The sequence below is a fragment of the Tupaia chinensis genome, unplaced genomic scaffold (assembly GCF_000334495.1).
Source record: "Tupaia chinensis unplaced genomic scaffold, TupChi_1.0 Scaffold146289_1, whole genome shotgun sequence".
Lineage (NCBI taxonomy): Eukaryota > Metazoa > Chordata > Mammalia > Scandentia > Tupaiidae > Tupaia > Tupaia belangeri.
The window spans coordinates 1,707,726-1,717,565 of NW_006206145.1; the positions used below are offsets into that span (position 1 = coordinate 1,707,726).

Sequence of the window (9,840 nt, forward strand, 5' to 3'; positions counted from 1 at the left end):
AACAGAGGGACAATGGGAAACCTCAGACACATTACATTTCTGTTGATTTTAAGGGTAAATTGCCATGCATGCGGAATAAGTAAACTTATTTATTAAGTATGAATAAATGTGGCCAAGAGTCCCCAGCAACATCAACTTAATGGTGCAAGCGCAGAGAATCGAAGCGTTAGTAAAGCTGTGTGACTCCTCTAGTCGGAGATCCTGTGAATTTGTAATCCGGGGTCAAAGTTATTTCAGTTGTTCACAAACTTCACTTTGTAACATAGCACTATTTAGAGTCCTGGTTCCTAGGGTAAAGGGGAAAATGTCAAACAGTTGGTAAACCTCTTCCTCATTCTTCTTTTATCTATTTTTAAAGAATTACCCATCTATTTTGTTCATTATTATTAATATTCAATTTGAGCAGAGTGAGACAGAGAGAGAGACAGAAAGAAAGCAAGCCTTCAAGTCCAGGATTCAAATCACAGTCGGTCATGTGGCAGTCCAGCACCCTAAACACCACACCATCTACCAACCCATCTTTTATCTATTTTGTACTTAGGGTTTGATATGCATTTTATTTAAGGAAAAATAGAGCTGCCAAAGTTGGAAAACTGCTTGTGAATACCATGGACTTCCTCTTTCCTGTCAAGTCTCTTCTATCACTGAGTCTCATTCTTTCCAAATCTTGCTCAAAATCTAGGGAGTTGTATGGACTTACTTGACCTCAGATATGCACATGCAATAATAGTTTTATTGATCCATTATTCATCTATTCATCCACTCAGCAACTCCTGAGAGCATATAAAGCATGTAAGAGTCACAATCCGTGTGAAGTGTAAGATCCAAACAATGCAGTATTGCACAGTAAGGTGCAGGTCTGGGTTTCTGACTAGAACGTGGAAGAGCAAGCTCTGGTGAGGGTACTGGATGGTGGGAGCTTTGGGAGCCTTCTAGAGTATGTGATATTGAATACCAAAGAATGTTTTTATGTCTCACAAGGTGAAATAACTTAGTCTAAGAGAATGCCATGTTCAAACACAAAACAGAATTTTAAAAATCAACCTACAGCATCTGCTAGTTACCACTTTAACATTGACTCAGTGCTGGTTTAGAGAGCTCTGTGACAGTCTGGCTGAGCGATAGCTTGGGTATGACTTTCACTACCAGTCCAGCTCTATATTGGCCTTTCTCTATGTTACATCTAGCTTTGGAGAGTTACAACTTTCAACTTTCTTTGTTCATTGGAATTTTTCTTGATCTTTAAAAAATCATATGAATTTGGGGTTGGCTCAGTGGCCTGGTGGGTAAGGCAGGCAGCCAAATTCACATGTCTGAACCTACAGTTTGAGTTCTAGATCCAGAAGCTTGAGAAATACACTAAGAGTGTAAATTGCATGCTCAAAATCTGAAAAGCAGAGAGAGATGAAGGAGAGAGGATTGCAGGGTGGCCATGCCCTGTGGAGTGTGTTATCTTCTCTCTTTTTCTCTGCTGAGTACACATGCCTTCTAGCAAAATGAATAAGTAAATAAATAAATCATGTGAACTATCATCTAATGCAACTTTAAAAAAGAAATTGTGAGTAAACCATCAGCCTAAGTGAATACAAATCTTCAGGGAAAAGACCTGAGCCTATGATCCTTTAACAACACAACGGGATGCTAGAAAAATGTATTTTACAAGCTATAATGATATATAGTGATTGAATAAATAAATTAATTGATTTTAAAAATTAAATCAACTGATGAGCCTTCCTTCCCCCCCCCAAAAAAAAAAACAGAAAATGCTTATGATCATGGATATTTTGCAGTTGGTCTGACAACAAGCTTAGCTCTAAATGGCATGGAAGGGCATTATTTTCACAGCAATGTACATGAGGCTCAGCCTCATCAGGCAGGTGAGCAAGTATCCCTTGTCACTCACAGGTGGAGATGTGATATTTTAATCTTTCCAAAAATGAAAAGCAGTGCTCATTAAAAGTTTGACACAGGAAGGAATGAATCCATTTACAGATAGAAAACAAACATTAAAGATACTTTTAAGTAGAAACTTCCAGGAAGAAGATCATGTTAGGGAAAAACTACATTTTAAGAAAAAAAAATATGGAGCTGCTTTGTGCCTGGGGATACCATGCTGTCACAAACAAGGAGGTGACACAGAATGTGCGTGCCTGTCCTTCATGCTGCTCCTTCCCTCTGGAGCCCACTTAACCTTTGAAAGAGAAAGCAGGGGGTGCTTTTCTGCACATCTGCCCAACAACTCTGGCTGCTGATGAGCCCCTTGAGAAAAGGGCCCTCAGTGGAAGAATAAGACTTGGCAGCAGTGACAGCCATCAAGCCAGACAAGAAGAGCATACACCTGCAATTTATGACTTAAGAGGCATTAGGGATAGACGGTTTTCTGAGTGCTGCTTTGTGTCTGTGTTTTAGTTCGGTTTCTTTTTATGTGCCCAATATTCTATGTCATTTTTTTTTTTTTGTAGAGCCAAATAATTTGTTAAGTATATCTGTTGAAGGAGCACATGTAAGTTAGAATCATGAATCTCAACCTTTCTCGAGATGAGAATCACCCAGAGAGTTTCTTATACAAATGTACAGTGCCTGCGTTGCCACTCATCAGAGTGTCTCATTCAGAAGGTGTAGTTTGGAACCCAAGCATTTTTTAAAATTATTTTATTTTTATTGCTTTTATACATTCAATCACTATACATCACTTTGCTTGTAAAGAGAATTCTCCCAGTGTGAATACACTTCACATCAGTCCAGTTGAGAATACTCTACATGTTATCAACAACAGATCATATTCCATTTCTGTGTCCTATAAATTTCTTACCTCTCTATTATTCTCCTTAATATCTTGTCATATTAGTGGCTTTTGTAATGCCTTTCAGGTCTGACTATTACATCTCAGAGAGTTAAACAAGTATACTAATGAGTGTCATTTTGTGGGATCTGGATCTATTGCTCAGGACTGTTTCCCTAAGTGTTATTACATAGTCATAAAGGGGACTGGGTTGGCCCCCCCAAAAAAATAATTAAACATCAGAACAGAAGTATTACACTTATTAGAGAATGTACACTAAAATGGCTTCATTATTATTTCTTGTCTTTACTTTTAAAAAGAGGGTGCTTATGGAAGTCATTACCTGAGGCAAGAACAATGCTCATGAAATGAAGTCATGAATATCACAACTGCTTCTACTAGGAGCTCTAATATCCCATGCTTCCGCTTTAGTGACTAGAAGTCAATGAAAAATTCAGCATTGACCATGCCACCATGAGACAGCATATTTTTATTTTATCCTTAGAAAGTTCAATCAGATTGTAGAAAGAGAAACCAATAGCATGAAACTCGAAAACTTGAAACAAGGCTCACTATGAAGCTTCCAGATATAAGTAAGGCACAAAAATGAATTTGAAACCAAAATAATGTCATACTTCTAACTGTCCAAATCTTGTAATGTGCATAATGCCTTCAACATTTTAGGAGAAAGTGGTTTTGAATATTAACCTCTATATCCAGTTAAGCAATCAAACATTGGGGAAAAGAAAGACATGAATAAACATATAAATACTAAAACAAAACTGAAAACAAACCTTTGTGGGTGTTTTGTCTCAGGAAAGAAGGGAGCTAGGACATGGTTCTTCAAAATCAAGGAGAACAACCAAGAACAAAGAATTTGTGTGAGCTACCAAAAAGGGAACCAAATAGAGAAAGTGAGCTTAATTCATGGGCCAACTAGTCTGTGGTGACTTAGAGAGCAGTCAATCCAAAATGGTGCCCGAGAACTCAGGCTCCATGGCCAGAGAACAATAACAAAATGGAGATGATTAACTTTCAAGAACTTGCATGTGTAGATGATTAGGACTTTTGTCAAAGCACTGGGCATGCTGTAGTGATATAGTGGTTTCATAATGAAAATAAGTAGAAATCATTAATTACATCGTATGAAAATTCTCAAGAAAAAAGTTGCATAGTTCAAAACATGATTCAGTAATGAACAGTCATTTACATTCATGGGATATAAAAAGACATTGATTTAAGCAAACATGTGAAATTCACTCAAGGATGCAAAGAGGGGAAGATATTTGAACAGGGGTGTGTGTGTGTGTGTGTGTGTGTGTGTGTGTGTGTGTGGATGTGTGTGTGTGTGTATCTGTGAGACTTCTAGGGGAAAGTAAATTGAATCTTCGAGTGGACTGTGGGATAATCTACTTTGAAACATAAAGTAAGAGGTTGGATTTTTCTGTTTTCTCTCTGTCTTCTTTTCTCTTTCTTTCTCTTTTTTTCTCTCTTTCTCTTTGTTTCTTTGTTTCTTTCTCTCTTTTTTTCCCCCTGAAACTGTTGATTTATCATGTGATGTTCTGGATTTGAGACATCAAGGGAGTTACATGCTATTTCTCATGATGTATAATGTCACTAAAGAAACCAGAGAAAACTTGTGGAAATAAGCAGAAATGGGAGAGAAAAAGAGAGAACAATGATTGCTACCTCTCTTTATATTCAGCCCAAGTCATTCTCACACATGTGCTTGCTCATCACAGATTCCGAAATTTGTACGTGCAGCACAGTGGGGTCTTCCTTTCCTCTCTCCTCTCTCTCTTCTGCTGCTCCCCATAAGCTCCTATTTCACTTCTGAAAAACTGCTCACCTGTTTCCTTTAAAAACCCTAAGCATTGTTCCATTGTACTGGGTAATATCTTGTTTACTTTCTACATAATTTTCTTTTACTTTATTATATGTGTGCTATTTTTTAAAAACAACTTCCAGAAGTTTTGGCAGGGTTTTGAGGCTTGAGATTTTTAGCTGAATGTGTTTGTGCTTCACAGCAAACAATTGTCCCCTGGGAAAAAAATCATGCTAGTAGAATTAGGATTATGCTGTGTTTGAAGTTATTTCTGCCATTCAGTTGGGCCTTTGAAAACTACATTTTTCCCTCAGAAATAATAATGCTGGAAATTTGGTCAAACATCTTTCTTTGTATGGTTGACTCAAACAGATCAAGGTATGATTTACCAATCGGTTACTGTAGACTGATTTCAGGCCTTCATTTTAGGTCCAGTTTCCCTAACTCACTAGCCTTACATTTGTTGAAACTGTCACTATAGTAACAAATCATTTGATTTCTTAGAAAAAGTGCGTGGTCCTCACTGTCATTAACTCGATTTGAGCTACACGAATTTGTGAGGATTCAGTGTATTGAGGAATTAATGTCAGGTGCAAAATCTATTGTAAGAAAATACGATAAACAATCCCATTTGTAAACGGGATTATATAGAGAATGTTTCATCTACTTAAGAGAACAAAAATGTCTGCAGGCTCTAATATATTAATTATCTCTATACAGATTCTGCAACTATTGTAAACAAATACATTGAAAGGGTCACTGTAAACTTATCTTTAATCAACAAAGCCTTTCCTTTAGCTGAAAATGATCTCTCCTTTTATCTTTCAACTTCTTTATGTATTTATCCAACACAAATTTATTCAGGGTTGAGGTTTCAAAGAAAAACGAGACACATTCTTACCGTTTTGTTTATTATAGTCATCCCAGTAGATGTGAATTGGTACTTCATATATAGTTTTAAACTCAATATATGGAACATTACCTTATATTCTGTAGATTGTGTATATATGATAACATATACTGTGTACAAATGTGTAACTGTACAATGCATGTATGTATACACACATATGCATTATATATATGTATATATGTGTGTGTATATATATATATATATATATATATATATATATATATTTAACTTGATCCTAATGCAAATAAGAACTAATTCTTATTACACAGACATTATATCCCAATGTGTACATAGAACAGAAATTTGTGATATTACTCATAGCCAGCACAAAAAATGCCGTGGATATACAGTGATAAATTTTATGCATTCATAAAAAGGAATGATATGAAAAAGAATAAAGTAAAAGAGATCAGGACCGGCAGTTGGTGTAATGGCTATGTCACTGGATTCTCATGTAGTAGACTGCAGTTCAAGTCCCAGACCCGGTGGTTTACACTCATGCTGGGTGCGTGTGCGTCCATGCCCAAGATCCCGAGAGGAGAATGGAAGAGAAAGAACTGTGGCATGGCCATCTCCCCTGGGGGGTGACTTCTCGCTTTCTGTCTCTCTGGTGAGTGCACATGCCCTATAACACAATCCTCTCCACCTCTCCAAAATAATAATAATAATAATAATAATAATAAATAAAAAGGGATGAAAATCACAATGATAATGCTGAAAGAAAGGAGGTACATACAAAAGCTATATTCATATAATGTAGTCCAATGTATAGTTAAAAAATGATAAGTATGCATCATTTTAGCAATCAGGTCATTTTTAAGCCTTGGGTAGTCAATGACTCCAAAGTACTAGTGTTTTTAAATGGTACTTGTTTCAGGTGCAATTTATCCATCTGTGTTCACAAACATTCAGTGAGCTGTACACTTAAAATTTTTCTACTTTTCTTCATAGAGTTTGTTTATTGTAATTTCTTCTTTTTTTTTTTAGAGGTTTTCACTATAGGGCGCGTGTGCTCGCCCGACAGACAGAGAGAGACATTAGAAACAGAAAGCTAGAAATCCCTCCCCAGGGGGGATGGTCACATTGCAATCCCTTCTCCTCCATTCTCCTCTCTGGATCTTGGGCACGCACGCACATGTGCCCTGCATGAGTTTAAGCCACCAGGTCCAGGACTCAAACCGTGATCAACTACATGGGAGTACAGAGACATAGACATTATGCCATCTGCTGGTTCCTATTTATTGTAATTTCTTCTTTTTTTTTTTAGAGGTTTTCACTATAGGGCGCGTGTGCTCGCCAGACAGACAGAGAGAGACATTAGAAACAGAAAGCTAGAAATCACTCCCCAGGGGGGATGGTCACATTGCAATCCCTTCTCCTCCATTCTCCTCTCGGGATCTTGGGCACGCACGCACACGTGCCCGGTGTGAGTTCTAAGCCACCGGGTCCGGGACACGAACCATGTTCGACTACGTGGGAATCCAGTGACATAGCCATTACGCTAACTGCTGGTTCCCATGTAATTTCTTGTTTACATATAATCATTGTACATCTTTGTGAGGTACAGCATGGATTTTTATACCTTGTATACAATGCACAATAATCAAATCATATATATACATATATATTTTTTTTCACGTCTGTTAATTATTTTCTCCCAATTCTCCCACCCCTCTACTCTGTGCAGCTTCTAGAATCTACACTTATTCTCTCTACTTTTATGCTATTGAGTCCTTTAGTTTCCACTCTGGAGTGAGGACATTTGGTAAGTATTAATATACAGTATTTGTTTTACATACTCATTTTATTTCACTTAGCATCACATTTTTTAGTTTTGTCCATTTTGTGTTAAAGGGTAGGAGATCATTGTTCTTGATGGCCAGGTAGTATTCCACTGTGTATATGTACCTCATTTTTAAAAATCTATTACTTTAAATCTGTTCATCGAGCACTCAAATTGATTGCATGTCTTAGTTATGGTGAATAATGCTGCAGTAAACAGATGTACAAATGTCTGACACAGGATTTTTCTTTCCTTTGGGAATATAATCAACAGTGGAATTACTGTGTCTAATGGTAATTGTACTTAGATTTTTAAGAAATTTCCACACTGTTTTCCTCAGTGGTTGTACTAACTTACATTTTCACCAACAATGTCTTTTCTTACTAACCTCCACCTCCACACTCCACAGCACTGGATTTTTTGTGTGTGTGTTTTATTTTGTGCTTGTTTTTTTTTTTTGATTGTAGTCATTCTTTCTCGGCTAGATGATATTTTATTGTGGTTTTGATTTGTATTTCTCCTATGATAAGAGATGTCAAGTATTTTTTAATATATTTTAAAGTTATTTGTATGTCTTCTTTTGAGAGATGTCTATTCAGATTCACTGCCAATATTTAAGCTAGATTACTAGCTTTTTGTGGGTGAGCTGTTTAAATTCCTTATACATTGTGATACTCAACCCTTTACCTAAAGTATAGTGTGCAAATAATTTATCCTCTTCTGTAAGTTGTCTCTTCATTCTCTATATTATTTCTTTTGTTGTGTAGAAAGTCTTTACCTGATATATTATTCTTATCTACTTCTTGATGTTGTTTCTCATGCATTAGGGGTCTTATTTAAGAAATCTTTGTCTACTTCAGTATCTTGAAGTAACTTCCCTTTGATTTTTTGAGTTCTATAGTTTAGTGTTTATGTTAAGTCTTCAATACATTTTTATTTAATTTTTATAAATGGTAAAACATAGAGTTCTAATTTTATTCTTTCCAGGTGTATCTAGTTTTACCAGTACCAATGATCAAAAAAGACTCTTTTCTACAGTGTATTATTTTGAGACATTTGTAAAAATCAGGTGACTTTACTTATTTATATGTTGTTAGGTATATTTGTAAATTCTCTATTCTGTTCCTTTGGTGTATGTGTCTTTTTGTCCTAGTACCATGCTGTTTGTGTTATTATGGCTTTGTAATATATTTTTAACTCAGGTAACAAGAAGTTTCAACTTTATTCATTTTGCACAGTATTATTTCATTGATTGGGGTCTTTTGTTATTCAAAAATAGTTTTGTAATTTTTTTTCTATTCCTACAAATAATCTCACAGTTATTTTTCTAGAAGTTCATCAAATTTTTGTAGATTAGCTTGGGTAGTGTTGGCATTTTAATTAAATCGATTCTTCCAATCCATGAACAAGGACTATCTTTTCATTTTTGTGTTTGTTTTTGTTTTGTATCTTTATCAATTTCTTTCTTTAGTTTATGTAGTTTTCATTGTAGAGATCTTAGTTCGATTTACTCCTAGATATTTTTTTTCCTGTGGTTATTGTAAATAGAATTACTTTCTTCATTTCTGCCTCAGATCATTTATTGTTGGTGCACAAAAATGCCATAGATTTTTGTATGTGGATTTCGTATCTTACAAATTTACTGAATTTATTTATCATATTTAGGAGTGCTTTGGTGGATCCTTTAGTTTGTTTTTTTTTTTTTTTTTGAATTGACATAATCATGTCACTTGCAAATAGGAATTGTTAAACTTTCTTTCCAAATTAAATAGCTTTGATTTCCTTCTCTTGTCTGATTGCACTGACTAAGACGTCTAGTTTTATGTTGAATAGAAAAAAAGAAAGTGAACATTCTTATCTTGTTCCAGCTTTCAATGGAAAAGATTTCAACTTTTCCTCACTGAGTATAATGTTAGCTGTGGGTTTGTAATATATGGCCTTTATTATTATTAAGAAATGCAAAAATATGGAGCACTTTATAAATTAATATGTCATCATTGCTCATGGGTCCTGTTAATCTTCTCTGCATCATTGCAATGTTTGTATATGTGCTGTCGAAGTCAGCACCATGTTTTGTAGTTAGTAAAATAAGAAAAGAGAATAAAACCACAGTAGTTTTCTATTTTATAAAAGTTTTCATTAGTGTTTTGGACTTGAACTATATGAATTCAAATCTTGCCCAGCCCGGTAATAACCATGGGATATGGAGTATCACATGTCAAATATCAGTGTTTCAATTGTGGTAACTGTAAGACTGAATAGTGCTTAGTTCCATGAAGGCTGTTTTAATGGTTACAAGATACAATATATGTGTTATATAATAAATATAAAAGAATTTCAATAAGTTCATAAGAAAATGGAATTAAAGTAGTTTATCTTGGTACAAAAACAGTTTGAAATCCACACATTTTTTTTCCATGATAGGCATGTATCATAAAATTTTAGAGACCTCATTTATTTAGAAAATTAGGCTTTTCTTTCTGTATATCCACATATTTTTTTTGAGGGTTTTTTTTTTTTTTTTTGCTATAGGGCGCATG

The 9,840-nt window shown here is 35.2% G+C and overlaps 1 non-coding gene across 1 annotated transcript; it reads right to left on the reverse strand.

The window, feature by feature from the left end:
* Nucleotides 1-9,260: 9,260 nt before the first annotated feature.
* Nucleotides 9,261-9,367, reverse strand: LOC114006222 (U6 spliceosomal RNA). Its single transcript, XR_003547976.1, has one exon. It is a non-coding gene; the product is annotated as a U6 spliceosomal RNA (small nuclear RNA).
* Between the last annotated feature and the right edge of the window lie 473 nt (nt 9,368-9,840).